We start from the raw sequence: 14,464 nt of genomic DNA, 5'->3' as shown, positions 1-14,464 counted from the left end.
CAGTTCCCCTGGTTCAGTCCAAGGAAAATAAACTGTTGGACCAATTGAACCACAGGTGTGAACACATACTTCATGTTACTCTGGGAGCCTGGCAGATCCTTTCAAATGCTAGAATCAGACTTACCGCTGGCTTCACACTCATCTTGCTGGCTTAAACAGACGTTTTGCTGACAAAATGAGATATTAAAGCAGGGATGACAATACCAGTTATCTTCATTTGCAAAAAAAAACAACAACCCAATTTCCTAGAGCCTAAGGGGACATGTTCACATTGCTTGGTTCTTTCTGATCAACAGTTCAAAACCAAAGGATATTCAATTTACAATGCTAAACGCCGCAAATATTTTAGCTTGATGAATTACTTTGCTATTAACTGATTCTCAAAATCATTGTCAATTAATTTTCTGTTGTTTCAGCACTACATTACATTTGTGGTGACAAGTGAGACAGCAAGAAACGACAGAAAAGGACACAATGTGGACATCTGAGAAAACATCCTGACAAGAGACTGCGTGTCAAAGTCTTGTCCTGCACATGTAACAGTGCTCAACACTGGTCCAGGAATATTACTTTGCATGTGCATATAAACTAGAGCCTGACCAATATATCGGCCAGATATTGGCCTATCATGGATATATCGGTATGAATTAAGATCCTTTATCTTAATTCAAGTTTAATATAAATGTACATATGTTTTTTATTCCATGTGTTTTTTCATTTATAGTTATTTATAATTGCAATACAATAATAAACAATACAATAAAGTCAAATTTGTGGGATCATTGCAAAAAACATGTGTTTATGTAAATATTCTGTATATATATAAGATTGGCCAATATATTGATATTGGAATTTTTTTACTCCCTAATATCGGTATCGGTCCTAAAAATCCAGTATCGGTTGGGCCCCTATATAAACAGAATGGTACTTTATGAATGCAATAACAGCATAGTGACAACATGAGACGCCTCCTATGCCAGTAACAATACACAGCCTTCTGGTTGCCTGGCTAAGCTAAATGCAGGAAGCATCTGACAACAACCATGAAAATAATCTACAACCTAACGTTTATCTAAACTCTGCCTCTTACTTGACACAATGAGGTTAACACTAAAACAAGTCAAAGAACATGTAGGGAGGGGTCCGCATATTCAAAATGGTTGGTACATTCTTGCGTTCCCAGGAGACTCAAGAAGGCTCTTTGCAGAAACGTGAGACGGGCTGACCCCATGGTCTACTCAGAGGTCTGGACATCAGCAAGAATAGCAGATGATCTGTGTATGTGACACTGATAGAGAGCATCCAAGTAATGATATATAGGTCTGAATGGGTGAGTGACTGAACATGTGTGTGCACAAGTTAGAGTTGGCAAGACGACATTCGCTGTGTGTGAATGTGAAGTGTGAATGAGTGATTGAGGGGAAATGGGCGAAAGGCATCTACCTCTAGCATCTACTATAAACACAAATCACTACCAACACTCAACTGCAGTAATCCCATTTCCTCAATTGACTGACACCATTTCTAGGAACCAAGAATTGAAAAAGCACACTCCATGTTGAAAGGCAGAGAAAGGTGTGATGACTTCCTGACATAAGCAGTGAAGGATGGCAGTACCCTGGGGCCGGGAGGAAAACGTGCTGATACATAATCCTTAAAACCACTGGCAAAATGTATATTCCTGATCCATCTGTAAAGACCCTAAAAGTATTAATACACCAACACTTAAATGAAATAAAGTTCAGAAGAAAAGAGCAGAGGCACCATTTGCTATTGTTGAGGCCGTGACCTTCTGACAAAATTGATCATGAAACAAGATGTATTTGGATCCGGGTGGCTTACCACCTTGGCTAAACAATTTCCTAGGAGAAAACCCTGTATCAGGTGGAAAAACGATATTGATTTTCCACAACCTGCACTAAAGAGATGACAGAGAGAAACAGTGTGTTTGCATACACACATTCATACTCTGAAAATGAGCTTTATACTGACTCAGGTCTTTACTGGAATGATGCATTTGCATAACAAAACAGTGAACCGTTTATTCCAGGTTTGGATGGCAATTGTTCTCAATATTCCAGAGTTTTCCTGCTGTGTTCATTGGTCGCGTGTTACTTCAATACTCAACACCATGGAAAGAGCACTTGCACTGGTCACCAATCCCAACAGTAAACAGGATATTTGGATTACAGCCCACAACATACTGGTCAATATGCATGTATCTTTGCTGGTATATTACTGTAGTACATAACTGGTTAATCCCTGTTACTGAGTGACAAGTTGGTACATGGAACTAGGGCTGGGCATTTTCACAATAAAATCTTCAACAATAACGGTGATAAATTTATGAGATTTATTTTCAATAGTTATTTTAGAGTTTGTTTTCCTCTACCTATAAAAACACTACACGAACAGCCAATTGTACAACAGAGAAACAAACGCATGTAGTTGACAACTCAAAATGACCACCTGTGTGGAGTAGTTTACTCAGAAGAAAATGAGAGGCTGCGGGAGCAAAACTGAGTGCGAGGAAACTGTGAGGTAATGGGGGACCTCTACATCCTTGGCTTACAACTCACTCGGCACTACCAAGCCAGACTGCTCCCAGTTGGCTATCATTGGTTCGGGAGGCCGGTGAGTTCCTGACTAAACACCAGTGTTGCGTGGCTGAGGATGCGGTGGAGAGTGAGTTATAACACTGGGCCAGCAAGCCTGTGGCTAGCATGCTAATCTGCTAGCTTGCACCAACAACGGATGACCTATGCAAAATTTACCACGGCAAACTTTTCTGAGGGCAGGACTGCACCCCAGTTTACCTAACAAGGTTAGCTACTTGCACTAATAATGTCCCAGTTGTGTTTTTTTCCCCAATTTATTATGAAAAAAACTCAAGCCTGAGTCAGTCGACAGATTAGTCTTTCTTGCAAGAAACTTGCCAAAAATGAGCAACATAATCATCCTAAACATTTCTAGTTTTTATTTTATTTTATTTTATTTTATCAATGTTCATTAGTAAACTACCTCTAAAATGTTTGAGAGATGTTTGAAACAAGGTATTTGATGTGATGGGAATCATAGCAGTTGTTTACATATTTATTATTTTATCTTATTCATTCAGTGTTTAATGTAAAGCCATGTTGGTTCTGTTGAATGTTTCTCACCTATTCAGTCTGATAATAAATAATTGTATATTATTAATCATAATTAATGGTCTGGTCTCTTTAGGGTTCTGTAAATTGAACATTATTATTATTATTATTATTATTATTATTATTATTATTAAATAGATATTGTGATAACTATAGACATCGATCAATATTAAAAAAAAACAACATATCATAATAACATTTTTGGCCATATCGTCCAGCCCTACATGGAACAAGGCACATACAGACTGTAATATCCTGAATTTGACAATAATAATAATGTTAGGATGAGGTGAAAAATAAAATATAAAGCCAAAAAGGGAAGAGACAGGAGATGAACGGACAATATCACTGCAGAACTCACAAAACAGTCGATGTGTTTTACTACCCTGCTTCATTTTGATTAATGATTGTCAAACAGTAAGAGACTGATGACTTCTCTGTTGCAATTTTGAAAACAAAAGATGTCCCTGGGTATAAGGTAATCACTAGACCATGTTACTATTTCTTTATCATAATTATAATGTGACAGTTACTTGGCTACTACAGCCTGAGTGAGGATGGCCTAGAAGGGAGCACAGACATGCAGACACATTCCAAAATTTTGAAATCGAGTTTAGAGCTGCAACGATTAGTCAATTAATCAACTAGTCAATCAACAGAAAATGGATTGTAACTTTTTTGATACTTGAATAATCATTTTGAACATTTTTTAAGAAAAAATGCCAAACATTAGCTGATAGCTTTTCAAATGTGACAATTTAATGATTTTCTTTATCATACAACTGATCTTTAGGTTTTGGACTGTTGGTTGGACAAAACAAGAGATGAAGATGTCAACTTTGACTCTGGAAAATTATGACATTTTCACTATTTTCTGACATTTCATAGACAAAACAATCAATCGATTAATCAAATAGATAATTCAGATTATTCAACAATGAAAATAATTGTTAGTTGCACCAGCCAGCAAGACTTTCTAGTGCAGCAACAATAACAACAAAATCCCTCACTGGCTTCCCACAGAATCAGGACTGCCCATTATATTTATTGCTCACCCACTTGTTTGTATTTTTAATTACAATGTGCAGTTAGATTACTTATTGTCCAGTCTTTATTTATCAATATCTAACAATCAGGTGCTTTTGCTCAAAGATCTCACCTACCTCCTTATATTTCTTTCTTAGTATGTCACTTAAGAGTATGATGTTTGCTGAAGGAGAAAAATGTATTGGTCCCTGACTTGCTCAGTGACTAACCACAAATATATTTCCAGTTTCTTGGATTTTACATTTTAGACACCACCCTTATCTAAAGTGGTGGGTGAAACAAGAAGATAATGACCATTTCAACAGTTCAAGAGGTGAGTGAAGTGCCATAATGACATTCTTGGATTCAAAGGATTTCCATGTATGATATAATGGTAGAAAATAAGACACAAGGAGTTATCCATCTGTCCACCTCTAAATCCATCTTTCTATTTGCATCATCTATCCATATAGCTCTCAGTAAGGCATGAATCTCATCAGCTGGTGTATCAGAAACATGCTCAGATGTAGGTCACAGTCAACAATAAACATCTATACCCTGTGTAGGTCTTGTGGCTTAATCTGTTATTTAAAAATGTCAAGAAAAAAATGTTTCTTTTATTGAAAAGATAGCCTGAAGGGATTTCTACACAAAAATGATCAAGTAAACTTTTCCTTTAAAAACTCTGTATTAAAGCAGACCTACTTCAGGTCACTTTACTTTTCAGCAGCATCTGTGACATCATGGAAGCAGAGGCATTTACTGTACCTTTGAAGTACATCTGATGACTCGATTGTACTACTCTGGAGTGCATCGAACGGCAGATAAAAGAGGAAGCGCTGGCGCCTCCCTGCTGAGACAGGATTCATTGTCATTATCTCCGTCACCATCAGTGATTCATCATGTATTCTTTTCAGGACAGTCACAATAATGGCAGAAGAGTTTAATATCTCTATAAGTCAGTGTGAAGCCGATGGTCTGACTGCACTAGTTCCTCTTTATCTCCCTGTACTGGCCTAAGTATGAAGGACTTTCGGTAAACCGGGAGGACACAGCTGTAGTTGTGTGTGGGGAGAGAGTGATCAGACAGCAGAAGTAAGCAGGGGAGGCCCCACATGTAAGCGACATGTTGGCACAGGCCTTTGGTCCAGTCCACTTATTATAGCATATTTTACAAGAACACAGGTCTGTTCCTCCAAAACATCATGTGGTTGGAATCTCTGATCACATACCTACAATACAACTTGAAACTAGTTGTATAAAAACATTCACTAGCAACGCCTTGACAATTCATTTCTTTTTCTACGTTTTTCTTATTTACTTCGATCATATTGTAGTTGTGTAGACTGTGCAGGACTCTATATTCTACTGTGGCGTGATTTGAATGTGTAGGACACACAGGAACAATGTCCTGCAATGCAAATATTTCCGTTTGTCTTTGTTGTGTACATTTTACAGAGGTGACTTCTGGTTTCAAAGCCAAATTTAAATATCTTTACCATCAACATCCTATTGTTATACGATTAGTTTGGTGTCCAATTATAACATATGTTATCTAGTCTAAAAAGAGCGCTAAAAAATAAAAGAAAATACGAGTCGCCCACTCGAGTCTCTACCATCTCAAATGAAAAAGGGTATTACACCACCAGCGAGACAGATGCTCCAAGCCTTGGTTTCTCAGCATGGATCCACTCAAAGGAGGAAGTGTCCGACTGTTTCCCCCAACTGAAAAATTTCCTTCTGCTAATTAATTCAAATCAGCTCCCACCAAACCCCAAAACACAGATTGAAGTCATCCAGCTGATCTGTCATTTAAATAACAAACCGCTGCATCCTGCTGGTTTGCACCATGGGGTAGATCTGGGTTTAGAGGCGCAGTGGGTGCTAACACACTGCTTAGCGAAGGATGAGGAGGGATCCATAGGTCCTTTTAAAAGCTGGTGGTTGGCAGTTTTGGTTGATTTTAGTTTAGTGGCTGAGGAATTCTACACAATGCCATGTCTAAATGATCACCTTAGGTCGTTATGTGGATAATAAAACATTTCAGCTGCAGGTTACAGGAACTGGTGGGGGTGGTGTGGTTGTCATCAGGCTCCATTTAAGATACCATTATGTCCTAAATGTGGCAAGAATGCTACCAAAGATTTCAAAGAAAAAATGTTTAGTAATATTGTTGTTTCTTGACAGTATAAGTATAGAGTATTGCAATATTTGTCAAGTGTGCAAGATAAAAAATGAAGTGGCTACTACTTTTGAATACCAGATCCAGTAGTAACACACGAACAGCACAGAGTGGAAAGAGAAAACCATGAGATATGAATTAGTCTGAAATGGCATGCTCTAAAAATCCTTATAATGTTGTAATATGATTATCCTTGTGTGAAACAGTTCCCAGTAGGAAATCTGGATCCTGTGGGTGTAGTGAAAGACTAGTCATGTGTCCGGCCTGCGGCTCTACTGATTGCCTACATTGTGCAGCTAGCCAGCAGGCGTGGCGGGAGAAGCCTCCCGGCCTTCAAGGAGCTGCCTGACTGACCAGCCGCTGCCCAGATGGAGCAGCCTCACTGAGTTTGCACGCAAGATGGCAGCCACAATGCCACTATTCTACTGGGCAGCATGACGACGGGGAGGAGGGTATAAGGGAGGGTTGAATCTATCACAGCTCAGCAGGTGCTGAACAGAGAGGAAGACATGGTAGTGGGGGAAAAAAAATGACCAATCATGATTGTGAACTTTGTTTCTCAAAAAAACTTAAAAGACTTAAAGCCATCATACATCAACGGTAATAGTGAAATAAACCAATCATAACTGGCTTTATCTATGATTCATTACAAGTCAACACTCATATCACACTGTGAAAGACTAAAAGACTGCAAAGGCAAAGTTTGAATAATATCATATCTACATGTTGTGTTGAAATGGCAACTAGAGCTAAGAGGATCAATCGATTAATTGATTAGTTGATCAACTTTTTTTTATTGACAACTACTTGGCTAATCGATTAACTGTTAAGTAATTTTTGAGTATCACAAGTACCAAGAATATAATAATATAATAAGTTTTGGGACTGTTATCCGAACCAAACAGGCAATTTTATAGACCAAACAATTCATTGATTAATCAAGACAATAATCTGCAGATTAATCAACAACAACAACTATAGTTAGTTGCAGCCTTAATGGCAAACCTTATGTATAAACTATATTTGCCTCATAATGTTAGCAATAATATGAATAGGAGAACGATGATCAGCCTACACAACAGTATCCTTTACAGGAATCAGCCAAAACGACAAACAGTCACAGCTGGTATTCAAAAAACACTAAAAATCCCATAATCGCTCATCAGCCGAGAGACAATAAAACTGTTGTGCACCTCACAAACAACTGTATATAGCACTATTGTATGATCCCTGCCCTTCATGTGTTTAAAAAGAGGAAGTATTGCAGGTGCAGGTCTGCAGCCAGTTTCACTTTCTATAACTCTTCCTAAATAAATGGACCGTGGCACCGCTTGCCACTTTGCATCTTGCAGTGTCTACAATAAACCTGCATAACTCAGAATGTGCACATACCTTATCAGACAGTAAAATACGTCACACTGTGCGTGCCGGAGTAGAAACACTCATGCACTACTAACAACTCTGTGCACTTCATTTTACAGAGACTAACACACTTTGCCAGACTGTTGAAATGCAGACAACCATGAAGTAAACGATGTTGAATGCATCCATGCAGAGTGATACAGCCTACTGAGCAGAGTAGGTCTTGCACCATCTGGGGTGTCCTGTTGCTCATGAGTGTCAGTATACTGTTAAGCTCTGCACCAAAGTCACCATGATAAATCCCTCCTCTGTTATTGCACTTGCTGATTAAAGAGACAGTGGACATTGGAGAGAAGAGGCTGGAGGGAGGAAAAAAAACGAACTAAACGCGGTCATTGTGTTGAGGTCAGCAGGGCCTTGGACAGGCTTCAAATGTGCAATGAGATGGTCACAGTACAGACAGAGGAGCCATTACTTCCCTGCTGAGCACATAAGCCAGGCCCAGAGCTTAACATAAGACAGTAACGCAGCTCACCTCCTCACAGCTTTAGGGATCGACCAGACAGTGATTTTTTTTTTTTCTACTCACAACTCTTGGCTAAAAACAGAAGAGAGTCCATGTGTAGCTAGTCCTCCAGACTTGTCCTGTCACCTCTAGTCCTTGTCAAGCTGCACCTCCATTAGACTACACCAATCTAACCATCAGTCAGTCAGTTAGACGGGGAGCAAGCTATTGACAAAGAGGGAATAGGAAAGGGAAAGAACTCAGTGTGGTCGAAGATTTAATCTGGGAGTCTTCTGCCACCTTACTAGATGAGTCTTGACTCCACAGATGGAGAGCTGTAGCGTCTCACTACTCAGACCAGGGCTGAGTCACGCTGTGTTTGGAACACTGGTAAATTACACTGTGTGCTGAAATAAAACTGTTTGTACTTCAAATTTTGTACAAAATTCGTACATGATGAGAGAGAAGCATAAATTGACACAGACTCTCCAGGCACCGTGTTGGACATCCTCGCATACCGGCAGCAGGTTATCCCTGACAGACGCAGCATATGGATGGATTCCTAACATGTTGCAGTCTGGTACCCCAGATTCCTTGGGGGATAATGAGTGCCAAGCCCTCGCACCCCCACCTCCCTCCAACCAATCTTGGTAACAGACTTCTCTAATAGAAAACCCAAAGCTATCATGCTGCTTCATCAGCACTCTGCACTCACCATAATCAGCCTTACAGTTGAGACACTGATCTGGATAGTCAAGACAACAACAACCTACTCTTACAACTTGATTGTTGGTATTTGTCTTTTAAATTACAATTAAGGAGTCGTTTTTAAATCAGTACATATAAAAATCCTCTGAAAACAGATTTTTGCTGTGTAAGTACAAAGTTAAAACCAATCCAGATTATAATGTAAAATCTAATAGCAAAGCAGCCTCAAACCCACTGTGGTAATCGGTTACTAAAAACAGGCAGCAAGATCTGGACAGATATTTTAAGCAACTACAACTCAGTAACATGTCAGATAAAAAGCACAGACAACGAAGTAAAACACTTATCATAAGATTTGTTCCCTCAAAACAACCCAGGATAAGATTGTGAATGATTAGGCGTGTTACAAAGCGGAGCAGGCAGGCATCTTTAACAGAAGTACATGGGAACACTATGTGAAGTAACAATACACTGCCGACACTACGTTACTTTTGTCAGTCAAGACACAGCTTGCAAAGGTATGTACATTTCAACATTTCAGTCAGACAGTTACCTTGAAGAACAAAGTGAGTGTGAATTAACACGACAAGGCCAAAGCTGCAACTTGCAAGCACAGCAGGGTTGGTGCTGGTCTGATCCATGAACAACATTTAACAATATTACAACTATTGTTCATGTATAGTGCATTTCATCTTCCTTAACCTGATAATATCCTTCTCAAGTGCCCTTGAGCAATAAGTCACTGGATCTTTACCAGCTCCAGTCTGCTGTTCTGTAGCTTAACCTGACCACTGACCTCCCTGTGGAAAGGCGAAAGAGAAAAAACAGATTCCCACTGGGATAAACACATTGTAACAGCATCATTATAACACTGTTTTCCCCCCAATTATGTTTTTCCCCCAGTCATTTTCTACAGGACAACTGTTGTAGCAGTGTTCTTTCTGTTTTAATTTCATACAGGGAAATGTGTTCCCCCTTAAACCATTGAAAAACGCAGAACAATTTAATAATGGAAGACGCGTTACATTAAAACAGTATCAGTGTCAGAGGAGAGAGAGGCTGAACCTCAGATCCAGCCCTGTGTTCTAGTGCAGCGCGGAGGTGGCTAAAATAAATGGGCCCATTATCGGACAGAGCCATTCTGTCCTGCTTTTTTTCCTCATTTCCCAGCAAAATACATAACACTCCCACAAGGCCAGGCTACAGTTTTTACACAGTTGTAATATGCATATGATCACTATTTATACGATACGCTCATTGTCCCTCCACGGCCACTTCCACGACATCTTACACAATCCAAAATGCTCATCCATCCGCCTGTATCACAACGCTATGTGGTTACTTGTTTTACTAACTCCCAGCTTTGTCCCTGGTGTTTCTCATAGCACCGGACCACATCGTGTCAACAATCACTTCTGGAAGACGTGAAACAGTCAAAGGAAAAGGTCAGGACCACAAAGCGTTAGCCGCGACTCGTCCGATTATGGAACCAGGGGAGAGAAAGGAGGGGGGGGGGGGGGGGTGACCACAGGTTTTGGCCACAGCCGCAAAATTGCCCGTTACAGGAAAATAATTGTACTTAACATTAACGAACAACACAAACACCGTTTAAAAGTGGCCTTGTTTTGTCCACGTGTTTGCTACTCTCCTGTCAACATTGAGGAATGTACTGAGAAGTAGACGAAAAGGGTGAAAATCTGTTGAGACCTAGCATAAATTGTGTCCGATAATGGATCTCGTGACGTTACATTGTATGTTGACTAGCAGCTAACGCTAAAACGCTCGCAAACAGGTTTAACGTTCGCTGTGTAAAATGAAAACCATTTGTCATAACGTCCAACCATAAAAACATTAGTGAATGTAAAGTAAACCCGGACTAAAAACAGAACATACAGCCCAACAATGACAGTCCCCTTGTACGCTATGCTGAAGCTAAAGCGTTGCAGCAGCAGCAACAACACAACGAGACAAAACAGTGACTGCGCTGAGAGCAACTCACCCAAAAGATACCGCTGAGGTGTCGAGCAGATGCTGCTGCAAATTAGCGATGAAGGCCCATGAGGATGACTCCTGCGGCAGGGGGGCATCCAGGTATAGCGGCGTTAAGATTAGACAATCCCAAACGTGGCTTTGCTTTGACGGTATGCTCTGTCTGCATATGTGTGTGTGTGTATGTGTGTGTTCCCGTGTGTGTGGCGGAGCTCTGTGCGGCCTGCTGCTGGAGGAAATGGTCTCCGCTCCGGCGATGATAACGCGCATGCGCAGGAGAAGAGCACAAGCACAAGGCGAGCAGTCTGCGAGCACAACCCTGTGGCCAACAGGTGAGACTGTCAGCTGATGGCAGACTTGTTACTGCTTTCTGCTTTCATCTCTCAAGGAAAAAAAGACGTGCAATTCTCAGATTTCTATCAGTTCAACAACTTGCTTCTTATTGGCATTCACTGTCGTTCAACAGTTAAAGTGAGAAGCTTTAGCTTATTGGTGCTGTTATACAAACTTGTGAATACAGTTGTATGATTCTCAGGTTATTAACTTTAAGTGGAAGAAGTTAATGACACAAGCAAGTATTTAAGAGCTCTTAAAAAAACCTCACCTGCATAGTTTCAAAAGTGCATAGCTGCAAATCTAAAAATAATTGCCCCCTCCCCATATAAATCCCTTTACACCCCCTAGTTATCTTGCTTCTCATTGCAGGTAACCAATTTAAGTAAAGTATTAATAAAAGTATTGGAACCTTCCATCTATACTGTACCATTATACCTGTGTCAATTCTCCAGTGCTACTCTGATTGCCTGGCAGCTGACACCAGCCTTGGTATATCTGTGAGCTGTCACTTGTTTTTACGTGGCCTGAAGAAGACTGTGAGTTGAAACGTGTAGGTGCTAAGCCCATTTATCAAAGGCTTTTTCATTTTTGCAAAGCAGTGTGCTTTGGTATTCTTTGGTTATGACTTATTGATCACAAAGCAAAGTACATATCTAACCTTTCTCTCTTTTTTGGTTCCATGATATGTCCTTGGATTCAAAGAGGACCCGTTTTTTGATACCTGGATTCATGAAGTAGCACTCCTCAGCTAATCCACTGGCATCTGCTCTCTCTAAAAAATGATGTTTTCTTTATTCTTATAAAGTTGACATTTTGCCTATCTGAGGTTTTCACTCAAGATCTGACCGAGGTGCTTGCCTGCAGACCCTGCTCAGCCTCACAACGAGTGATATCATGGTACGTATTAGTACAGGATGTATGTTGCAGTATACCAGTTCACACTGTACTACTGTACCCAGGCCAAGTGGTAAATCAGTGCAGTATGTTTAAACTGGATTCCCATGCAGGCGTTTCTGATTGACATCTCCCTGAGGATAATCAGTGTGAGGAGTGTAGTTAAACTACTCCTAAAAACAGCTGTGTAGTAGCTGCAGAATAAGCTATTCTTACAAAAACATTGCCTTTCATAAATAAAACGTGATACAAACTCAGATATAAAATATTTCAGAAGACCCCCAGGGGCCCTGAAGGCTCTGTATTCATTATGTATTAGTTGGTTTATTTGTAATTTAATTAACTACACATAATACACACTACTTAAGAAGTTGGCATTATTATCTGTCTACTCTACCTGGTCTGTATTGTCTCATGTCAAAATGTACATGGTATACATTCTTAAACAAATATGTTTAACAATTTACCACAAAAAAGAATCCAATATGAACCCACTGAAGGGCCCCCTTAATCTGATTATGGTGCCTTCATAATAGTTTTGTCATAGACCCTTTTGACAGCAGACATTTAGACTTGTTATAGCAAGAAAGTCACGGGTGTAATTAATAACAGCACTGACTGCTCCACTCCATATTCCAGTAAGTAAACAATAAGTGTACAATACCATTGCCCTGGAAGTGGAACACCCATCTGAAATGTGGCCGTCATTAGTGTTATTAATTACATATGTGCTTATCATGCTATGACATGTCAACAAGTTGTGAAAAAGGCCCATACCTTAACAGCCCAACTTTAAGTACATGAAGTAGACCTCTGGTATATTACTGCCACTGATATGAGCAGAGCTCCTCCAAAACTTACACCTTTGCACACACTTTTAACAACAGGAGTAACTAGAAGTACTGCCTCGTGGTCGTATCCCTCCACTGAACAAGTCAAGTTACAGAGTCTGTCCAGACTCATTTAATATTTGTAGTGAAGACTTTGAAGGAATTTAATAAGATCACCACAGTTTCAAGGTGGGCACCCAAAATTAGTGTCACCAATTCAGTATCCGATCAAATGAGAAATATGGTCACAATCTCCTCTTCTGTTCCTGAGTTATGGAGTTGAATAATGGCCAGAAAAGTGTTTTTGCAGAACATCATGATGTCACAGTGAAGTTGACCTTTGACCTTTTGGATATAAAATGCCATCACTTCATCATTTTATCCTATTAGACATTTGTGTGTCTTTGACTTTGTCATAATCAGCATCTGATTCTTGAGTTATGGCCAAAAATTTGTTTTGTGAGGTCACAGTGACCTTTGACCACCAAATTCTAATCAGTTCATCCTTGATTCCAAATGGACGTTTGTGCCAAATGTAATGAAGTTCCCTTCAGGCGTTCCAGAGATATTGCGTTCACAAGAATGGGACGGATGTGAGGTCACAGTGACCATGACCTTTGACCACCAAAATCTAATCAGTTAATTCTTGAGTCCAAGTGGACGTTTGTGCCAAATTTGAAGAAATTCCCTCAAGGCATTCCTGAGATACTGCGCTCACGAGAGAATGGGATGGACGGACAGATGGATGTACAGCCTGAAAACATAATGCCTCTGGCCACAGCTGTCACCAGCGCAGAGGCATAAAAACTCCTTACATCAGGCACTTAGTCTTGGCAGTTCAATAACCTGTGCAGGAATAAAGCATGTGATTTACTTATTCAAATAATGGCAGTTATTGCAGTGCTGGAAGAAGTGATCACATTTAAATAAAAGCAGCACTACTACAAACAGAATTCACCACGAGTAGTTTAATACTTTAGTATAGTTGAGTATTGAATGTAAATTAAATCACTATGCAGAAAGGCCCCTTTCCGAATGTTATATTGTTATATGTTTAATTACTGGATGACTATTACTGATTCATTATTGTGTAACCATGTGAATGTTGCAGCTGGTCGAGATGGAGCTAATTCTGCCCCCTTTAAATACTGTTGGGTAGTTCAGTCTACAACAATGAATCATATTTAATAAACTGATTTGTATTTTAAATGTTAATATACATGTAGTTATATATATGTAGTTACTAGTAACCATAACTGTCAAATAAATACAGTGCAATGAAAACGACAATAATTTTCTCTTAAATGTGATGGAGTTGAATGAAAGTAGCAATAAACGGAAATACTCAAGTAATGTAAAAGTGTTTAAAAACTGTACTTGGATACAGTACTGGATTAAATGTATGTGGTAACTTTACTTGGATACTTGTTTTCTTAACATCGTGGTCTTTCCATGGTGCAGATATTGTACAGTTTACACACAG

The 14,464-nt window shown here is 39.6% G+C and overlaps 1 protein-coding gene across 1 annotated transcript in view; it reads right to left on the bottom strand.

The window, feature by feature from the left end:
• LOC122997304 (tyrosine-protein kinase CSK) overlaps positions 1-11,186 on the bottom strand; it is a 47,387-nt gene extending 36,201 nt beyond the window's left edge. The window contains exon 1 of the mRNA XM_044373404.1: positions 10,932-11,186. The gene's annotated coding sequence lies outside the window, so the exon portion shown is untranslated. The remainder of the gene's footprint in view (positions 1-10,931) is intronic.
• Positions 11,187-14,464: the final 3,278 nt, after the last annotated feature.

The sequence above is a fragment of the Thunnus albacares genome, chromosome 1, assembly GCF_914725855.1.
Source record: "Thunnus albacares chromosome 1, fThuAlb1.1, whole genome shotgun sequence".
Taxonomy (NCBI): Eukaryota; Metazoa; Chordata; class Actinopteri; order Scombriformes; family Scombridae; genus Thunnus; species Thunnus albacares.
Note: the sequence above shows the minus strand (reverse complement) of the source record. Positions and strands in the feature narration are given on the sequence as shown.